Below are 20995 nucleotides of genomic sequence, written 5' to 3' on the forward strand. Positions count from 1 at the left end.
GATTTAATGGGCATTTTTTAGTCACGGTTATAGTTACTGTTTATCAACCTTAAAAATTAATTTCAGTATTGTATTTCTTTTAGTCATCTGTTCCCTTTAAAAACGGCAACAAATAATACTGGAAGACAGCTTTTCTTGGGTTTGTTTATTGGATTATCTTTAATAGCCCTGTTTGCGTATTTATCGCCAGGGCTCACACACAGTCAAATCATCATTAATTAAAATGTGCAAGGCACCCACAAGCAGCATAAATAAACCAGAATGGAGAGGCCAGCCTCATCCGAGGGTCTTGCGATGTAGGTTAGCCTAGAGGAAAGGCACGTTCTCTGAAAATCAGAAGAGAGCTTTTTCCACCCAATTAAAAGCAAGGAATATAAAGCCACTGATTTTCCAAGAGAAAGGTCTTTTCAGGCCCCTCTGAGGGTTAACTTTATGACAAAATGAAAGATTATCCTCTGCCATCTGTCGCCGAAACCCTGTCTCCATTTTATATTCAAGCCTTGGAGCAAAGAGAAACTAAAGGAAATGGAGAGACTTAAATGTAACTCGGAGCTGTTTCATAAGTTTATTTCTCATTTGTGTTCATCAGAAGGATTTCAAGATTGGGCCATTTAATAGACTCTCACTGACAGCTTGACGGGAAGATGAGCGGTCAACTGTTGGAGATATTTGGAAGAGGACTGCATTCTGCTGTGGGGATTGGTGGGAAAATAAGGGAGAGACAGAAGTCTAGGTCCTAACATGGAAATCCATTAAGCTAAAAGCCCAAGAAGCCGGTGCTTCTTGGAACAATGGCTTCTGTGGCCCTGTGGAGGCAGCATCCTGCATCCATCCTTCCGGGGAAAGACGAGTGGTGCTCTTCAGAGAAAGGTGAAGTGGCCAAGGTGGTGTTCTTGAGAAAGGCAATTGTGAGAGTCTTCTCACATTGTAGGGATTCACTTCTGAGGAGAAAGAACATTTGTCAGTGAAACAAACTGTGAGGAAGTCACAGCCTTTATGAGGAAATAGCCTTCTCAAAGCATGATTCCTCTGGCTCCATTATAATCATTTACCAGAAATTCATTTGATGGGTGTGTTGCGTCTCAGTGAATCTCAATGTTCTCCCACAGAATTTCACCTGAGAAATGGGGTCTGCGGGCCTGGTGTGGTGGCTCACGCTGAATCACCTGAAGTCAGGAGTTTGAGATCAGCCTGACCAACATGGTAAATCCCTGTCTCTACTAAAAATACGAAAATTAGCCAGACATTGTGGCCCACGCCTGTAATCCCATCTACTCGGGAGGCTGAGGCAGGAGAATCACTTGAACCCGGGAGGCAGAGGTTGCAGTGAGCCAATATCATGCCATTGCACTCCAACCTGGGCAACAGAGTAAGACTCTGTCAGAGAGAGAGAGAGAGAGAGAGAGAAAGGAAGGAATGAAGGAAGGAAGGAAAGAAGGAAGGAAGGAAGGAAGGAAGGAGAAAGAAAGAAAGAGGGTCTGCAAAGAGTTTTGTTTTTTCAATTCATTGATGGCTTATGAGGTAGATGGGCCATTAGTTCCACTCTAGTGCAAGAACCACTCCCTCTCTCCTCTCCGCCTCAGAGTGTACCTATTTATTCCAGAAACAAAGGCACAGACATCATTGTCAGGTTGTGCACTTGAATTTCAACTCAGAACTGACCGCAGTTAAGCTTGAAGCAAACTGAAAGACTCCTGGTAGATAGTATGGGAAAGTCTAAACAAAACACTGGTGGCCAGGAAGAATGCCTCATGGTGACATGCAAGGAGGCCAACCAATGCCCAGACAAGACAAGGAGAGCCTCAGGAAAGAAAGGTTAGTGACCACACCCTCTGAGTTCTCATTCTGTCCTATTGAAGAGGAAATGAGGCTCTGAATAAAATTCTTTCTCCTCGTCTAGAATCCTAAAATGTTAAAGCTGGAAAGAACCTGAATATACTGTCTAAAGCAAAGCCTTCATTTTTTAGGTGAAGAAAACTGAGGGTCTCAGAGGTCAAGGCACTAATCTGTGGTCACACAGTTGCTTCACGACAGACCCAGACGTAGCCTGTGATTTTCCTGAGGCTCAGTCCACTTCTCTCTGGTGTGAGGAGACATTTATTTTATTTTAATTCTTTTAAAAAATACATTTTATTTTTAATGGATAATTAATAATTGCATATATTTATGAGGTACAGTGTGACATTTTCATATATATGTATTCATTATGGAATAATTAAATCAAGCTAATTAAGGGAGAACAATTTATTTTCTTTCTTTCTTTCTTACTTTTTTTTTTTGACGGAGTTTTGCTCTGTCACCCAGGCTGGAGTGCAATGGCGCAATCCCACCTCACTGCAACCTCCACCTCCAGAGTTCAAGAGATTCTCCTGCCTCAGCCTCCCGGGTAGCTGGGACTACAGGCGCCCGCCACCACGCCTGGCTAATTTTTGTATTTTTAGGGGTCTCTCCATGTTGGCCAGATGATCTTGAACTCCTGACCTCAGGTGATCCAACTGCCTCAGCCTCCCAAAGTGCTGCAATTACAGGCGTGAGCCACCGTGCTCAGCGAACAATTTATTTCCTAATCATCAGAAGAAAAATAAAGATAATATATTCTCTGTTCATGTAAGTATGTCCAAGTAATTTATTTTTTATTTTATTTTATTTTTTTTTTGAGACGGAGTCTGGCTCTGTCGCCTGGGCTGGAGTGCAGTGGCCGGATCTCAGCTCACTGCAAGCTCCGCCTCCCGGGTTTACGCCATTCTCCTGCCTCAGCCTCTGGAGTAGCTGGGACTACAGGCGCCCGCCACCTCGCCCGGCTAGTTTTTTTTTTGTATTTTTAGTAGAGACGGGGTTTCGCCGTGTTAGCCAGGATGGTCTCGATCTCCTGACCTCGTGATCCGCCCGTCTCGGCCTCCCAAAGTGCTGGGATTACAGGCTTGAGCCACCGCGCCCGGCCCCAAGTAATTTATTAAGGAGTAAGAAAAGAGGACTAAAACCCTTAACTAAAAATGAATTAAAAAGTTTAGATTTCTGGCCTTGCACATGTAGTTCCAGCCACTAGGGAGGCTGAGGTGGGAGGAGAATCACTTGAGCAGACGAGTTCAAGGCGATAGTGTGCTGTGATCGCACCACTGCACTCCATCTTGGGTAACAGAGCAAGATGCTGTTTCTAAAAACAAATAAATAGAAATTTAGATTTAGATTCTAAGAAAAATTATCTTGATTATTGACTAAATGTTACTTTTTTTTTTTTTGAGATGGAGTCTGGCTCTGTCACCCAGGCTGGAGTGCAGTGGCGCAATCTCAGCTCACTGCAAGCTCCACCATCCAAGTTCACGCCATTCTCCTAGCTACCCGGGACTACAGGCACCCACCACCATGCCCGGCTAATTTTTTGTATTTCTTTTAGTAGAGACGGGTTTTCACCGTGTTAGCCAGGATGGGCTTGATCTCTTGACCTCGTGATCTGCCCACCTCGGCCTCCCAAAGTGCTGGGATTATAGGCCTGAGCCACTGCACCCGGCCTGTTATTTTCTTTTTAATAAAATTCTCCATTTTATTAAAAAATTTTGGCTGGGCGAGCCTGTAATCCCAGCACTTCGGGAGGCCGAGACGGGTGGATCACGAGGTCAGGAGATCGAGACCATCCTGGCTAACACAGTGAAACCCTGTCTCTACTAAAAAATACAAAAAATTAGCCGGGCGAGGTGGCGGCGCCTGTAGTCCCAGCTACTCAGGAGGCTGAGGCAGGAGAATGGCATAAACCTGGGAGGCGGAGCTTGCAGTGAACTGAGATCTGGCCACTGCACTCCAGCCTGGGTGGCAGAGCGAGACTCTGTTTCAAAAAAAAAAAAAAAATTTATTGGGTAGGAGAACAGATGGACGTGCCAGGACCTTCAAAAGTGTACTGGCACGTCCATCTCTTCTCCTACCCAATAAATCACATTATTCTCATCTCCATTTCCAGTTACCTTCTGAAATTTCCCAATTCTGGTAATATTCCCTTTAAATGTTAGGAGAATGCACATTCATTTTTAAGATTCCTGTATCCACTTAGCAAATTATAGCTAAAACTAAAATTTAAATACTTCATCAATCTTATTTCTAAATAGAAAACAGGTAAGTACAGGCAAGTCTGAATTATACAACTTTTTGAAAGAAATGTAATTGACTTAATTGCAACAAATGAGTTTACAAGATTTAAAAAAAGATGTTGGGAGTGGGTGGCTGGATAAGAATGAGCTGTAATCACCATAAGAATTATTTTCATTTTTCCAGGCTGGCACTGTGCCTCACGTCTGTAATTTCAGCATTTTGGGAGGCCAAGGTGGGCAGATCACTTGGGGTCAGGAGTTCAAGACCAGCCTGGGCAACATGGTGAAACCCCATCTCTACTAAAACCACAAAAATTAGCCAGATGTGATGGCGTGTGCCTGTAGTCCCAGCTACTCGGGAGGCTGAGGCAGGAGAATCGTTTGAACCTGGGAGGCAGAGGTTGCAGTGAGCCAGATGGTGCCACTGTATTCCAGTTTGGATGACAGAACAAGAGCCCATCTCAAAAAAAAAAATTATTTTCGTTATTCTGAAGGAAGAAATTGGCAAAGTTTGTTTGCAGCTAGAGCACAGTCTTAAAATCTTTGCCACACTATTGTCATGCTTAGCAAATACAAACTATTCCCACCTCCACCAACTCCCTTAGGACTCCAACTCTGTAAGATTTACAGAGTTCTGAAGAAATGTCTTCCTTTCAAGACTATGAATTTATGGAAGCATCTGAAAATTTAAAAAGCATATAAAATAGTCATTTGCTAAATGCATCAAACCCTCGGGGACTCTAATGAACAGTTGTGTTGAACTGGATACATAAAGCTTTCCATTTGTTATCATCTCCAAAATCCTTGTCAAAGTTGTCATCATCCTGAAGGCCTGACTCATTTTTAGCGTATCTGAGCAGGCTGTTCCTATCTGTCAGTTATAATTGTTCTTCTCATTTCTCTAGTCATTTTGGTGAAGGTTCCCCCGGCTGCACAGCCCACCACACCTCCTCCCCCAGTTGTCCCAACTGACATACCTGGATTTGGTATTTGCTAAGATGTCCAGTTGTGAGCTCCCCCACTGCATTCTGGATGTGGCTCATCACAAACTGGCCACTGCTCTAGATTCGCCCAGATTGGTGCCACTGAAACCGTTTTCCTTTTTTAAGAATGTTATATGAACTGATGAGGTTTCTTCTAGATGACTTCCCCCATATATTGTTACTTTTTTTGTGAATAAAATAACCAATAATTTCTGGTGGACAATGCAGGATGTTTTGCTAACTTTATTAGATAGTTTCCCAAATTTGGAGTACATAGTTACTATTTTTTCCTCTAAAGTAGACTGGGCACGGCAGCTCACGCCTGTAATCCCAGCACTTTGGGAGGCCGAGGTAGGCAGATCACCTGAGGTCAGGAGTTTGAGACCAGCTTGGCCAACATGGGGAAAACCTGTCTCTACTAAAAATACAAAAATTAGCTGGGTGTGGTGGCAGGCGCCTGTAATCCCAGCTAGTCGGGAGGGTGAAACAGGAGAATCACTTGAACCCAGGAGGTGGAGGTTGCAGTGAGCCAAGATCATGCCATTGCACTCCAGCCTGGGCGACAAGAGAGAAACTCTGTCTCAAATATAAATAAATAAAGTAAATACGTTCTGCCTGTTTAACACCAGAAGGTTTGGCACATGGGAGCCACTCACTGCTTTTTTTGTTTTTGTCACTGATTTTTCTCTTTCTTTTAAGTATTTAAGAAAATAAGATGCTGGGCCAGGCGTGGTGGCTCACACCTGTAATCCCAGCACTCTGGGAGGCTGAGGCGGGTGGATTGCTTGAGGTCAGGAATTCGAGACCAGCCTGGTCAACATGGTGAAACTCCATCTCTACTAAAAATACAAAAAATTAGCCAGGCGTGGTGCCCGCACCTGTAGTCCCAGCTACTCAGGTGACTGAGGCAGGAGAATTGCTGGAACCCGTGAGGCAGAGGTTGCAGTGAGCCGAGATCGCCTCAGTGCACTCCAGCCTAGAAGACAGAGTGAGACTCCATCTCAAAACAAAAAAATAAGTAGAAGAAAATAAGATGTCAAATAATGAGTTTTCAATACAAGTAGTATAACGGACCAAAAAAAAAAAATTACTTATTTTTGAAGACCACTTTCCGATGTAAAGAAAAACAAACAGGGCTGGGTGCAGTGGCTAACGTCTATAATCCCAGCACTTTGGCAGGCTGAGGTGGGAGTATCACTTGAGGTCAGCAGTTGGAGACCAGCCTGGGCCACATAGCAAGACCCCCATCTTCACACACAAAAATTAAAATTTAACTGGGCATGGTAGTATGCTCTTATAGTCCCAGCTACTCAGGAGGCTCAGGTGGGAGATTGCTTGAGCCCAGGAGTTCAAGGTTATAGTGACTGTGATTGTGCTACTGCACTCCAGCCTGGGCAACAAAGCAAGACTCTATCTCAAAAAAAAAAAAAAGAAAGAAAAGAAAAGAGAGAGAGAAACAAGCATGGTGATGAGTCCGGTACTGTGAAATGTGCCAGGGAATACAAAGATGAGCACATCACTATCAGTCTTTGATTCTAAGGGCTTTAAATACACATTTAGTTTTCTTACAGTTAGATGATGTTGTAAACTTGCATAATCCGTAACCTGCATTAGGAAACTGGGCCATGAAGCAGTAACAAAGTAGAACTTCATCCATTTATTCACATCACACTGGGTAGGCTCTCCTTCCTCTGATGACTATGCCACTGGAAAATGTGGTCCGAGAGTCATTCTAGCAGAGAAATGAGAGAAAGGAGGTTCAAGCGGAACGTTTTCAAGGGTCAAACTTAGAAGTGACTTACGTTCATTCTACCCACCATTCCTGGCTCAGACTCTGACACACAGCTAACCTCAAGGAAACCTGAGGATTGTTATCTTACTATGTGCAGAAAAAGAGGAACTGGCGTGATATTAAAGAAAAAATGATTTGCGACATTTGTGAAAATGGTAAGGTGGACTTTATTCAGGACCGTGGTGATAGGTATAGCAACTACCGAAATGGAGTTTCAGAGCAGTGGAAGGGGATTGGACTCAACTCTGTACAACAAGGAAAAGTGGGAAAATATAGCCAAGAAGCACAGTGGAGGAGTTGTTGGATGGAAAAAGAAATAAAAGGAATGGTTACTAAGAGGAAACATCAGAGGTAAGAGGGGATTCTAGCTAACCAAGAAGAAGGGTTCTTGCTAGGGTGATCAGAAATCACCTGGGGGATGGTGAGAGATGAATGTGGTCAGAAATTAAGAATGATCAGATACCAAGGATGAGGGATCATGGCTAAACTAGCTTAGCAGAATTCTTGCTAAAGTCAGGCTCTTGAGGACAGGCCCAAGGGTGGGCCCTGTTGAAAAAGAGCTCAAAGGGGCTGGCTAGAGTTTTGTCAAGAAGAGAATTCTTTGTGAGTAGCAAGCACTTAGCATTGTTTCTTTTGCATAACCAGAGATCTTTTCCTCTGAATGTTTCATAGTATGTATCAACATGTAAAATCAATGTCAGTATTTCCCAACCATGGTAAACTAAATGTTTTTGTGATCATAATGGTACTTCTCAAAGAGAGCTATTTATTCCTCTATTGAATCTGTCATATCAAAGAAATGGTGCACATTGATAAAGGTTTTATCTGTGGCTAAAATCTTTGCACTAATATTCATGTAAAAGCATACCTGAATTATAGAATTATAGTCAACAAAATTGTTCTTTCTGCATGGTATTTTAATAGTTAAAGCAAGATTCTTTGGCCACACTTTCTAGTTCTTGATGTGTCCTTAATGTAGTTGGTTAAATCGAGTCTCCCAGAAAGATATACTGGATCCCTAATTGCCAGTACCTGTGAATGTGACTTTATTTGGAAATAGGATCGCAGAGATAATCAAATTAAGGTGAGGTTACACTAGAACAAGGTGCGCTCTAAATCTAATGACTATTGTCTTACTGAGAGAAAGAAGATGGAGATTTGGATATGGAGACACACAGACTCACAGGAAGAAGGCCATGAAGACAGAGGCAGAGACTGAAGATATGTAGCTGCAAACCAAAGAACTTTAAGGTTTGCTGGCACCCATAAGAAATTAGAAGAGAGGCATGAAATGAATTTTTTCTTAGAGCCTTCAGAAGTAACCTACACTGCTGACACCTTGATTTTCTTTTTCTTTTCTTTTCTTTTATAGAGGGGGGTCTTGCCATTTTGCCCAGGCTGATCTCAAACTCCTGGGCTCAAATGATTCTCCCACTTCTCTCTTTCAAAGTGCTGGGATTACAGGTGTGAGCCACCACGCCTGGCCAACATCTTGATTTCAAATTTCTAGCCTCCAGAACTGTGAGAGAATAAATTTCAGTTGTTTTAAGGAACCCATCCTGTGGCAATTTGTTACAGAGTCCTAGGAAATTTGTGCTCCACTTACAAAGAATCTGGTCTTTAAGTGAGAGAGATGTCATATTTAGGGTGTTACTTTGTGCAAGGCACTGTTAGACATTGGTGATTCAAAGAAGGTGCAAGGAGCTTATAAACTACTGAAAGTGAAAGACATGTAATTACATATATTTGAATTCAGCTGTGGAAAAAGCATTTTTGTCTTTTAGAATTCCCAGCCCCAAAAAAGAATATAAAAGATTGTGTTATGCATTACTGCTTCTTATTCTTCCTCTAATAGTCAAATAATCCACTTCAATTCAATAATTGTCTATTGCCTAACTATAATCTTTTGAGACATTAAGTATATTACTGATACCATACAAACTGTGATGCAGGAAACATTCTATTTGTTTATCCTCAGTATTAAGAGAAAATCATTGATGTGTTTATTAACACTTTTATGATTTAGAATGTTGCTACAAGCTAAAAAGTGTGTAACAGTTGATAATTTTTGGAAATCAATTCATATCAGGAAAACAAGGGCAAATAAAAAACAATTATTCATGATGCAGGTTGGTTTTTGAGGCCAAACAAAACAGTTGTTTTGTGTTTGAGATGGGATGTCCAGCTTAGAATACCTCTGTCTTAGTCTGTTCAGGCTGTCTTAACAAAACGCCATAAGCTGGGTTGCTCGTTCACAACAAAAATTTATTTCTCACTGTTCTAGAGGCTGTGAAGTTCAAGATCCAGGCCTCAGAAGATTTGGGGTTTGGTGAGGGCCATCTTCTCGCTGTAGCCTTACATGGTGGAAGAGGTAAGGCAGCTCTCTGGAACCTCTTTTATAAGGGCACTAATCCAGTTCATGAGGACTCAGCCCTTATGACCTCATCACCTCCGAAATTCTCTATCTCCTAACACTATCACTTTGACAGTCAGATTTTAACATATGAATTTGTGGGAGTCACCAGCATTGAGACAATAGCAACCCCTTATTAGAAATCATTCATGAGGAACTGAAACTGTCAGGAAACCTCTGTGTATATGCTGGGAAACAAACAAATAATGCTGATAATTACCTGACTGCTTTTGGAATTGTCCTTTTTTGTGGCATCTGCTGAATGTGAGACTAGATCATTGTCAGCTGATTGCAGAAGAACCACTATGATATTATAATGGGGTCCTGACTCCATGGCTGTGTAATTCATGGCTTTCTAAGTGTTTATTACTGACCGAACTTTGCAGCTCCCCTAGATCCCCTAACTCCACCATCTTGGGTTGCAACCAATGACGTGTTATTGCAAAACAGATAATCTCATTTAGATAAGTATTAATCAGAGGGGTTGCATTTCCAGAGTTCATTTCAATGGTTTTCAACTCATTTCTAGAGTTTAATATCAATAGCCCTTTCTCTTCCATAGGAGGGAGATGAACCATCCTGTTTATTCAATAATCAGTGAGAGCGTGGCTTTAACGTCTCTTCCACTCCTTTCCAGCTCAGGTCTTTGTTAACTTGATGGAGACAGCTTGGGCCAGGGAGGGCAGAGTGAAGATGAGAAAGCAAAAAAAGTGTGTGAACAGTTTTGACCAGCAGCATTGACTCTGTGCTAAATACTGTGCTTAGCTCTTTGGATGTTATTTCATTGAATTGGAAAGAACACTGTAAAGTTTTCTTGTGAGGCACACTTTCCTATTGAAGAAATAAAAGCATTAAATAACTTGCCCCCAAATACATAGCTATTAGAATTGAAACAAAGACTTCAGCCCAGATCTATCTAATTTCAAGGTCCTTGGTTTTTTCTACTACATTTCTCTTTGACATACAGTTACTCAAAGGTGCCCAAACCTCTGCCTCCCTCCGGTCCTGGTGCCTTTCCCATGTTCCTGAGAAGATGATGTGGCACACTTCTCTAAATGTCTCTGTGCCATATCTCTTGGGATCAAAAGGCCATTCCAATAACTCTTGTGTATTTCTTAATGTATGCTCAGATGGCCCTGGTTTGCATTTAGAGAAATGAAGCTGAGATCTTGGTGATAACTACATATATATATTTTGGTGATAACTACACATATATATGCACACATATATATATGTGTGTGTATATATATATTTGATTATGTGCTTGTATTTAATTGAGTGGGTGCCTACTGTTGTGAAAATACTTTTGAATACAATTCTGAAGTTGTGCTAGGGAACTCTGACAATAGGTATGCTGGGAGCTGTCTGATTTCCTTGTCCTAGGTTCTTACTCAACTTTTCTAGACAACTCATACAATGCAGTAGAAAAAGAATTCTTTATTCCCACTGCCTTTCCTTAGCCTTTCTTCAGAGCAGAGGAAGTGTGACTATGGCTTTAAATAGTTTAAATAGTCCTTCAAAGGTGGCAAATAAACAGTATCAATGAACAGAAGATAAAATGAGTGGTACCCATTTGAGCTTCAGTTTTATCATTCGGTTTCATGGAACTCCAAAGAATAATGTGATTAAGTGGTTTCTTTTTGCAAGGATTTTCCAGGTGAAAGATCTGAGCTATATATTGAGGAACCATAGGATTAAAATAGAGATGGGTTTGCCTCTACTACAGCATTTTGCAAAATAATGTGGCCGGGTACCATTGCTCATGCCTGTAATCCCAGCACCGTGGTCGAGGCAGGTGGATCACTTGAGGCCAGGAATTCAAGACCAGCCTGGCTAACCTGGCGAAACCTCATCTCTACTAAAAATACAAACTTAGCCAGGCCTGGTGGCACGCACCTGTAATCTCAGCTACTCAGGAGGCTGAGACATGAGAATCACTTGAGCCCAGGAGGCAGAGGTTGCAGTGAGCCGAGATTGCGCCATTATGCTCCAGCCTGGGTGACAGAGTGAGACCTTGTCTCAAAACAAACAAACAAACAAACAAACAAACAAACAAAGCAAACAAAAACACACACACACACAAAAACCCACCTCTGATGTGACCCATGGATAGAAAACAACAAAGTTTTAATGAGACTATATAAGCTTGTACTTTAAAATGGGACTAATTCATAGATACAGAAAACTATGCTTATGACAGTTTATACAAATGAGCCACTGGACTGTCCAAATTTACCTCTTTTTATTGTATGGGCCTAGTGAGTGCAGTGGCGCGATCTTGGCTCACTGCAACCTCTGCCTCCCATGTTCAAGCGATTCTCCCGCCTCAACCTCCTGAGTAGCTGGGATAACAGGCACCAGCCACCACACCTGGCTAATTTTTGTATTTTTAGTAGAGATGGGGTTTCACCATGTTGGCCACGCTGGTCTCAAACTGCTGACCTCAAATGATCTGCCTGCCTCGGCCTCCCAAAGTGCTGGGATTACAGGCATGAGCCACCATGCCCAGCCAGGAGAAGTATATTCTTTTTTTTTTTTTGAGACAGAGTTTCACTCTTGTTGCCCAGGCTGGAGTGCAATAGTGCAATCTTGGCTCACTGCAACCTCTGCCTCCTGGGTTCAAGCGATTCTCCTGCCTCAGCCTCCTGAGTAGCTGGGATTACAGGCATGCACCACCACGTCCGGCTAATTTTGTATTTTTTAGTAGAGGCGGGGTTTCTCCATTTTGGTCAGGCTAGTCTCAAACTCCTGACCTCAGGTGATCTGCCTGCCTCAGCCTCCCAAAGTGCTGCGATTACAGAGATGAGCCACCACGCGTGGCCTAGAAGTATATTCTAAATTAACAGAGTCACTTAGGGAGAGCTGTCAAAAATAAAGATTGTCCCATACATTCTGATTCAATGGGAATGAATTGAGATCCAAATATGTGTATGTGTGTGTTTGTTTGTTTTTAACTCTCCAGTTGATTTTGGAGAATGCTAAAAGATTTGGGCTACCTTTCTAAGCATGATTTAGGAAAATCTCATCCAGTTTCAATATTTGGATCCAATGGATTGGGAGGGATTATAAACATTAGAAGAGTTTCAAAGACTGATTCTAAGGCATCCCTCCAGCAACAGCAAACTAGGGTACAAGTTCAGGGAGAAAGTGTACAGCAAAAGAGGGAACACTTAGTAATAAACAAGTGCTGTTGTCCTGAACAGATTCAAACTAAATTTGAACTTCTGTATTATTTTAGCCTTGGAAATAGTAGGTTACAGATGGTTTAGTTTCTCTCCATTACTCAGAACAGTACCCTGATGAATCAGCTAGGACTATAAGAAAATATCTGGACTTACATGATTGAGACAATTACTATGTAAGATGACACACTTGAAATTCGTATTTCTTGGCTTATGAACACATGCATCGTGTAAAGCATGATATCTTAAGACCCTGATCTGAGTTTGAGAGGAGTGGGGGAGAAATATCAGGAAAAAGCAAACTAAATAGCAAGGCAAGGTTATTTTTAAAAGGACCAACCAGAGGACTACATTTGTGACCCACCAATTCATTTTCTCCATCAGTTCATGGAACTATCGTTGTTGCCTCTAATAAGAGGCATTTGTTTTCTCCAGCAGTTCGTGGAACCATTGTTGTTGACTCTAAAAAGAAGAGAAAAGGTATTTCATTTTTTTCTGATATTGTCTTAGAGAAGCAAAGCAGATTTGGTATTCTTGGCTTGTATAATATGTATTTCTCTCTTAAGGTGCTCAAGTATCTTCACAGGAAGGCCATTTAGATGGTGGGTCTTTGAGTCATGGAACTCTTTAAAAATAGTAATCCCAGCACTTTGGGAGGCCGAGACGGGCGGATCACGAGGTCAGGAGATCGAGACCATCCTGGCTAACACTGTGAAACCCCGTCTCTACTAAAAAAATAAAAAAAAAAAAAAAAAAACTAGCCGGGCTAGGTGGCGGGCGCCTGTAGTCCCAGCTGCTCCCGCGGCTGAGGCAGGAGAATGGCGTAAACCCGGGAGGCGGAGGTTGCAGTTAGCTGAGAATCGGCCACTGCACTCCAGCCCGGGCGACAGAGCGAGACTCCGTCTCAAAAAAAAAAAAAAAAATTCTACCAAGAAACACAGACACCAAATGTTGCATGCAATTTCAGGGACTTATGGACCCCAGCTTGACCCGTCGGCCTCGCAGGGAAACTAGTGGTGGAATTTCATTTCCATTCTACCAAATGAATTTCAGTTGATTAAAAAGTGACCAATTGTTACACTCCATAGATCAGAATCTAGCCTCTTATACATCTGTGAATATAACCTTTTGCAGAGGTAATTAGTCGTGTTGAAACTAATTTTTTGTTTGTTTGTTTTGAGATGGAGTCTCTCTCTCTCGCCCAAGCTGGAGCGCAGTGACTCCATCTCGGCTCACTGCAAGCTCCGCCTCCCGGGTTCACACCATTCTCCTGCCTCAGCCTTCCTCTGAGTAGCTAGGAGCTACAGGTGCCAGCCACCACACCCAGCTAATTTTTTGTATTTCTTTTTTAGTAGAGATGGGGGTTTCACCGTGTTAGCTAGGATGGCCTCGATCTCCTGACCTCGTGATCCATCCGCCTCGGCCTCCCAGAGTGCTGGGATTACAGGTGTGAGCCACCGTGCCCGGCCCTGAAACCAATTTTAAAACACTGAATCTCTATTAAGCCCTCACAATGTGCTTACTATGACTAAATGTATTTATATATATATATATATAAATTTTAATTCTTAAAGTCTGCATAGATGAATGCAGTAAGATACTCAAGAGTAAGTAACTTTCCCAGAGTCACACAGTTTTTGAGTCACAAACTTCAAAGCCAGTATCTAACCACCATCTACTCCTTTACTTTCCCACCCTAGAAGGAAAACTTTACTCTCCACCTACGATGGTTACAAATTTTGTAAGGTGTGTTTTCCCTGGTAGAAGAAACTTCAAGTAATGATCTATACCTAATAATATCCAACATTAATTTTGAAATTCTGACCACTGATCTTCATGAAATTCCAATGGAATTTACTTGTTCAGTTCTAAAATTAACACGACCAATTTAGTAATTCAGAAGATTATTTTTGTCCATCGGGCTAGCTTATGATCTCCTTGAAAGCTGAAACTATGAATGCCTCACTTATCCTGCTCACATGTGGCACGCCTAGGCCTTAGGAAGATGCCCAGTGTCAAATACAGGAACTTGTTTGCTCATGTCACTTCTCAATGGCTTCCCAGAAGATACTGTAGCTTCCCACAGATGTAAACCAGGAGAATCCTCTTGTAACAGCTTTAACAGGCCTGTTTCATTTTATTTCTACTAAGTAGCATACATCTAGCTCATTTTAAAATCCAGCTCTTGATCTTTAGCTTTAAAAATGTGTACCACTTGCCGGGCGCAGTGACTCATGCCTGTAATCCCAGCACTTTGGGAGGCTGAGGCGGGCAGATCACAAGGTCAGGAGATCGAGACCATCCTGGCGAACATGGCGAAACCCCGTTTCTACTAAAAAATACAAAAAATCAGCTGGGCGTGGTGGCGGGCGCCTGTAGTCCCAGCTACTCGAGAGGCTGAGGCAAGAGAATGGTGTGAACCCGGGAGGCACAGGTTGCAGTGAGCTGAGATCGTGCCACTGCGCTCCAGCCTGGGAGACAAAACCAGACTTTGTCTCAAAAAAAAAAAAAAAAAAAAAAAATGTGTACCACTTGCCGGGCGCGGTGACTCACGCCTGTAATCCCAGCACTTTGGGAGGCAGAGGCGGGTGGATCACCAGAAGTCGGGAGTTCAAAACCAGCCTAACCAACATGGAGAAATCCCGTGTCTACTAAAAATACAAAATGAGCCAGATGTGGTGGCACATGCCTGTAGTTTCAGCTACTCGGAGGCTGAGGCAGGAGAATTGCTTAAACCTGAACTCGGAGGCTGAGGCAGGAGAATTGCTTGAACCTGGGAGGCGGAGGTTGCGGTGAGCTGAGATTGTGCCATTGCACTCCAGCCTTGGCAACAACAGTGAAACTGTCTCAAAAAAACAAAACAAAACAAAACAAAACAAAAAAAAAACGTGTACCACTGGCCGGGCATGGTGGCTCATGTCTGTAATCCCAGAGGCAGGTGGATCAGATGAGGTCAGGAGTTCGAGACCAGCCTGGCCAACATGGGGAAATCCCATCTCTACTAAAAATACAAAAATTAGTGGGGCATCATGGTGCATGCCTGTAATCCCCGCTACTTGGGAGGCTGAGGCAGGAGAATCACTTGAACCCTGGAAGCGGAGGTTGCAGTGAGCCGAGATCATGCCATTGTACTCCAGCCTGGGCAACAGAGCAAGAAAAGAAAGAGAAGAGGGGAGGGGAGGGGAGGGGAGAAGAGAGGAGAAGAGAAGAGGTGTATCCCTGAAAAACGACCTTTATTTTAAAGTTTGAAATGCTATTACTCAGTACCAAGTATTATGTTCAAACCAATATGCGCTTCTGTATAAGGGACTGCACATCATTGGGCAGATTTGATTAGCTGTGACAATTGTCTAGAGTCCTTAAAGATGACTTTAAGCACAGTCTAGGAGTGTGCTATGTGATACAGTTCGGATATTTGTCCCCGCACAAATCTCATGTTGAGCTGTAATCCCCAGTGCTAGAGGTGGGGCCTGGTGGGAGGTGAATGGATCATGGGGGTGATTTCTTATGGTTTAACACCATATCCCCTTGCTGCTGTCATCATGATAATGAGTTCTTGTGAGATATGGTCATTTAAAAGTGTGTGGCACCTCAACTTTTTCTCTCTTCCTTCTGCTCCCACTTTGCCTTGAGTAAAACTCCCTGAGGCTTCCCCAGAAGCAGACGCTGCCATGCTTCCTGTACAGCCTGCAGAACTGTGAGCCAATTAAACCTCTTTTCTTTATAAATTACTCGATCTCAGGTATTTCTTTACAGCAACACAAGAAATGCATAATACACTACATAGTAATAGCCACATACGAGTAGTGAGCATTTGAAATGTGGCTACTTTTAGCTGAGATATGCTCTAAGAAACTGAAGATAGTACATACAGCACATTTTCAAATGTGACTATTAGAAATTTTTAAATTACATGTTGGCTACATTAAATTCTATTGGAGGCTGGGCGCAGTGGCTCACGCCTGTACTCCCAGCACTTTGGGAGGCCTAGGCAGGCAGATCGCTTGAGGTGAGGAGTTTGAAACCAGCCTGGCCAACATGGAGAAACTCTGTCTCTACTAAAAATACAAAATTAGCCAGGTGTGGTGGCGCAAGCCTGTAATCCCAGCTTCTTGGGAGGCTGAGGCAGGAGAATTGCTTGAACCCAGGAGGCGGAGGTTGCAGTGAGCCGAGATCATGCCATTGCACTATAGCCTGGGCAACAAAGGTGAAACTCCATCTCAAAAAAAAAAAAAAACAAAAAACAAAATTATATTGGAAGGCACTGGTAGGGAATTTAAAGCACAGCTGTTGGCACAAGAACCATTGGTAGACAGCATTCTAAATGAGTAATTAAGGCCGGGTGCGGTGGCTCACATCTGAAACCCCAGCACTTTGGGAGGCAGAGGCGGGTGGATAAACAGAGGTCAGGAGTTTGAGACCAGCCTGGCCAACATAGTGAAACCCCATCTCTACTGAAAATAGAAAAATTAGCTGGGCACGATGGTCCAAGCCTGTAATCCCAGCTACTCAGGAGGCTGAGTGAGGCAGGAGAATCACTTGAACCCAGGAGGTGGAGGTTGCAGTGACCCGAGATCGTGCCGCTGCACTCCAGGCTAGGTGGCAGAGTGAAACTGTCTCTAAATAAATAAATAAAAAGTAATTAAACATTTTCTATTTTTGGTAAACTACTGATTTTTTATAGAGTATTTAATCATTTTCAATATGCTAGGTTCTCAGTTGATCAGTTTGTAGATCAAATAAGCAATTTTCCTAGATTCCCTTCTGATTCCTAAAATTTAATAGAGATCTTTGAAAAATACCTCCCCAGTCCAGAAAAATTGTCAAAAACTCTAGTTTGGACAAAAGGTAGAATTTGAGATGTCTTAGTCAGCATTTAGTCAGATATGAGAGCATTCATGATGTTTCTGGCCTAGAGAATGGGAAGACTTTCTGATCACTCTGCATATGTTCATAGAAAGACTGTATTTTGTGGTTGTTTTATAAAACAAACCACGTACATATACTTGGATCACTTTAAAGCCAAATAGAAACGACTATGTATTATCAACTCCTTAGAGAATTTAAAACAGCAATTATTAAAAAGCACAAATAAAATAAACTGCTGGATTGGAGTGCTATTCTTTTCACATACTTTCAGTGTTTCCTAGGAGCAAATTCACATCATTTCTAGGTTTTGTTAAACACATTTTAATTTTGTTAAACCTAAACCAGATCTTGTTTAATTTTATTAGGCTGTTCTTGGCAGGTGTTATATAAAATGAAGTAAATTGTGTTTAAGAACCACAGAGTAAAAAATAAAATCATGACCTTAAAATGGAAAATTTTGGATTTATACTACTCTTGTTAAATCCATCAACCTGAAAAGTTTCACCAAAATAGGAGAATTAGTCACCATGGAAGATAGATCCCTGTAAGATCAAAGGAAAACCTATTCTGTTAATCTTCTCTCCTTTTACTTCACACCTTCACACCCTGAATCTTCACTAATGTAATCCTTTTAGTAATTTTTACTAGGTGTTTTTTTTTTTTTTAACTTAGTATTTTTTACCAGAGTAATCTTCTTCTTTGTATTGAGTCACATAATGGTTACATCTGTTTTTTCCTGAATGGACACCAGTTATAAGTGGGATGCTTGCTGTTACCATGGGTCCCAACTTATCAAGTAAAAACTGCTATCCTTTAATCCACTTTAAAAGCCTGTCTTTCATTCAAAGACTCAAATAAAAGTGCCTATCACTCGAATGCTAAAGGACCATGCCTGAATATGAATGCATCACATTTTGATGGCTATAGATTGCATCCACTTCTAATAGGTATCATCACTTTATTTATCAAACCTCTGAAGTCTCAAGTTATTTTTGTCATCTGATATAATCTAGCCACTGATAAAACTGGTTATGCTACCCCAGATATGCAAAGCAATCTAATTTTCACGCCAACCAAATAAGCCACAGCATAACTAAAAACAAAACTTGTTTATGCATAGACAATTTTAGCAGGCATTTTTTTTTTTTTTTTTTTTTTTTTTGAGACGGAGTCTCGCTCTGTCGCCCGGGCTGGAGTGCAGTGGCCGGATCTCAGCTCACTACAAGCTCCGCCTCCCGGGTTTACGCCATTCTCCTGCCTCAGCCTCCCAAGTAGCTGGGACTATAGGCGCCCGCCACCTCGCCCGGCTAGTTTTTTTGTATTTTTTTTTTTTAGTAGAGACCGGGTTTCACCGTGTTAGCCAGGATGGTCTTGATCTCCTGACCTCGTGATCCGCCCGTCTCGGCCTCCCAAAGTGCTGGGATTACAGGCTTGAGCGACCACGCCCGGCAGGCATTTTTAAATATAACACAGATGCTAAAGGTTAATGGCTTGGATGGCAGATTATTCTTATTTAAATATTACAACTTTTGACTGTAGAGTTACTTTTATAATATCAATTAGTGTAAAACTTAACATTAGAAGCCAAATAATTTTAGTATGTGGATATTATTTATAAGGCCTACTATGGGATAAATCTATGGGAGGGGTTCCTCAGGAAAAATGACCCTACTAAGGAAGAACTTTTCTCATTAGGGTGGACATGAAACCACACCACCAAGATGTGTAAGAGTTTTCTTTAGAGAAATGCTTGAGGTTCTATAATAGTAGATGAATACCACACAACAGAAAATCTAAATCATATTTGTTAACTGGCATTGTTTGCATGTTTGAATACATTTTTAGTGATGGGAAGGGACAAGAGGGCAGAAGCATATTACATAGCAAGGACCAGCCAACATTTTAAATTTATCCTGGACTATATTCACAAGATTAGTCTCAAAAATTTACCCAGACGAAAGTATTTAAGATGAGGTCATTAGGCTATTTGTATTTTTTTTTTCCTGGCGGATGCCTGAGCTGTACAAGGTAAGTGCTTAATGTTTTGTTAATAGTTCTTGCACTAATCTAAAATTTAAGAACGTGTAATAAGGATTTCCTGTTAACTTCTGAGTTGACTGAAAAATTACCCCGATTCCTGAGCAGCTTTGGTTACATTATCAATATATACAGTCTGAGGTTCTGTGGTGTCAATAAAAATGATCATAAAAAATATAGTCAACACAGATTAGCCAACTAGAAAATAATCTGTAACTTATTTCACCTTGCTGTTAACTACTTAAGTATCCTTAGCAACATCCCTACCCATAATAAAAGGAAGTGGCACTTAGCAGTTGCAGACAAAATGGAGTCTTACATTTATGGCACAACACAGTATTAACTTTACTTCTATGGCTGTAACAGAAATACCCTGGAACAAAACACAGAAACAGTCTTTGTTTTCATATAAATGTAAAACCAGCACTTGTGCATGGAAATAGCTATAATTTTTAAATGGCACTTTTGTATTCTGTTGTACATGTACATTTGTTTTTAAAGCAGGTTGTACAAACAGGAGAAACTGTATTTCCAGTTTCTTTTTGTTAACAGCCTGTTGCCTCACCCATGGAAACTCTTCTAGGTAGTTTAAGGCTACATAATCTTATTGCTCATCAACCAGCAACCATACCCATCACTCTCCAAAATTATAAGCTGATACTTATGGACAAAAACCACTATTGAGAACTTTGCATTCAAATAGACAAGAGTTGGCCAGGCGCGGTGGCTCACACCTGTAATTCCAGCACTTTGGGAGGTGGAGGCGGGCAGATCACGAGGTCAGGATATCGAGACCATCCTGGCTAACACAGTGAAACCCCATCTGTACTAAAAATACAAAAAATAAAAAATAAATTAGCCAGGCATGGTGGTGGGCACCTGTAGTCCCAACTACTCGGGAGGCTGAGGCAGGAGAATGGCGTGAACCCAGGAGGCGGAGCTTGCAGTGAGCCGAGATCCTACCACTCTACTCCAGCCTGGGTGACAGGGCAGGGCGAGGCTCCCTCTCAAAAAAACAAAACAAAAACGGACAAGAGTCAAATTAAGTCTTTGTACATATTCAAATATTTACACGAATCAGGAAGAGATTAACCTTTCTAAACTAAACTATGAGTCACCTAAAATGTGTGTGTGCCTTTGGAATGGAGGATCTGGGACAGCTTGAGAGGCTTTGCTTCTCCATGTGTATTGATAAATCCATGTGAATGTATTACCAACTCCCAAAATACAATAATAGTACGCTTATCATCTTGCTATTAGATTATTTGCCCAAATTTAGTTATTTGCTAGCAACTTTATTTAATGCAGATCTCTTGCAAAGAAAGCCTTACGGAAAAGAATGACTCTAACGACTTTAAACTGGAAGTTTAAGTAACAGATCTTTATCTTTTCACTATACAACTTGATGTAACCAATCTTGTTCTCAAAGTTTTCTTCCCAAGTTATAGAAACCATTATTCCAGGACATTAAGACGATAGCAAATATAATGTGCCAGGCACAGTTTTAAGTGTTGTCACCTTCATATTCCTTAAGTAGGCGGTTGCTGTCCTCCTTTAAGAGATGAAGCAGCCCAAAGTGGACCTAAAATAACTTGCCCAAAATCACGGGCTGATTCCAGGATCCCTCATCTTAATCACTA

The 20995-nt window shown here is 41.7% G+C and overlaps 1 long non-coding RNA gene across 1 annotated transcript; it reads right to left on the bottom strand.

Annotated features, from left to right (window-relative positions):
• Positions 1–401: 401 nt before the first annotated feature.
• LOC111543349 lies at positions 402–20149 on the bottom strand. The gene is made up of 5 exons (XR_002731822.1): positions 20090–20149; positions 12814–12911; positions 6632–6794; positions 5057–5164; positions 402–941 (listed from the first exon to the last, which is right to left on the bottom strand). It is a non-coding gene; the product is annotated as an uncharacterized LOC111543349 (long non-coding RNA).
• Positions 20150–20995: the final 846 nt, after the last annotated feature.

The sequence above is a fragment of the Piliocolobus tephrosceles genome, chromosome 14 (assembly GCF_002776525.5).
Source record: "Piliocolobus tephrosceles isolate RC106 chromosome 14, ASM277652v3, whole genome shotgun sequence".
NCBI lineage: Eukaryota > Metazoa > Chordata > Mammalia > Primates > Cercopithecidae > Piliocolobus > Piliocolobus tephrosceles.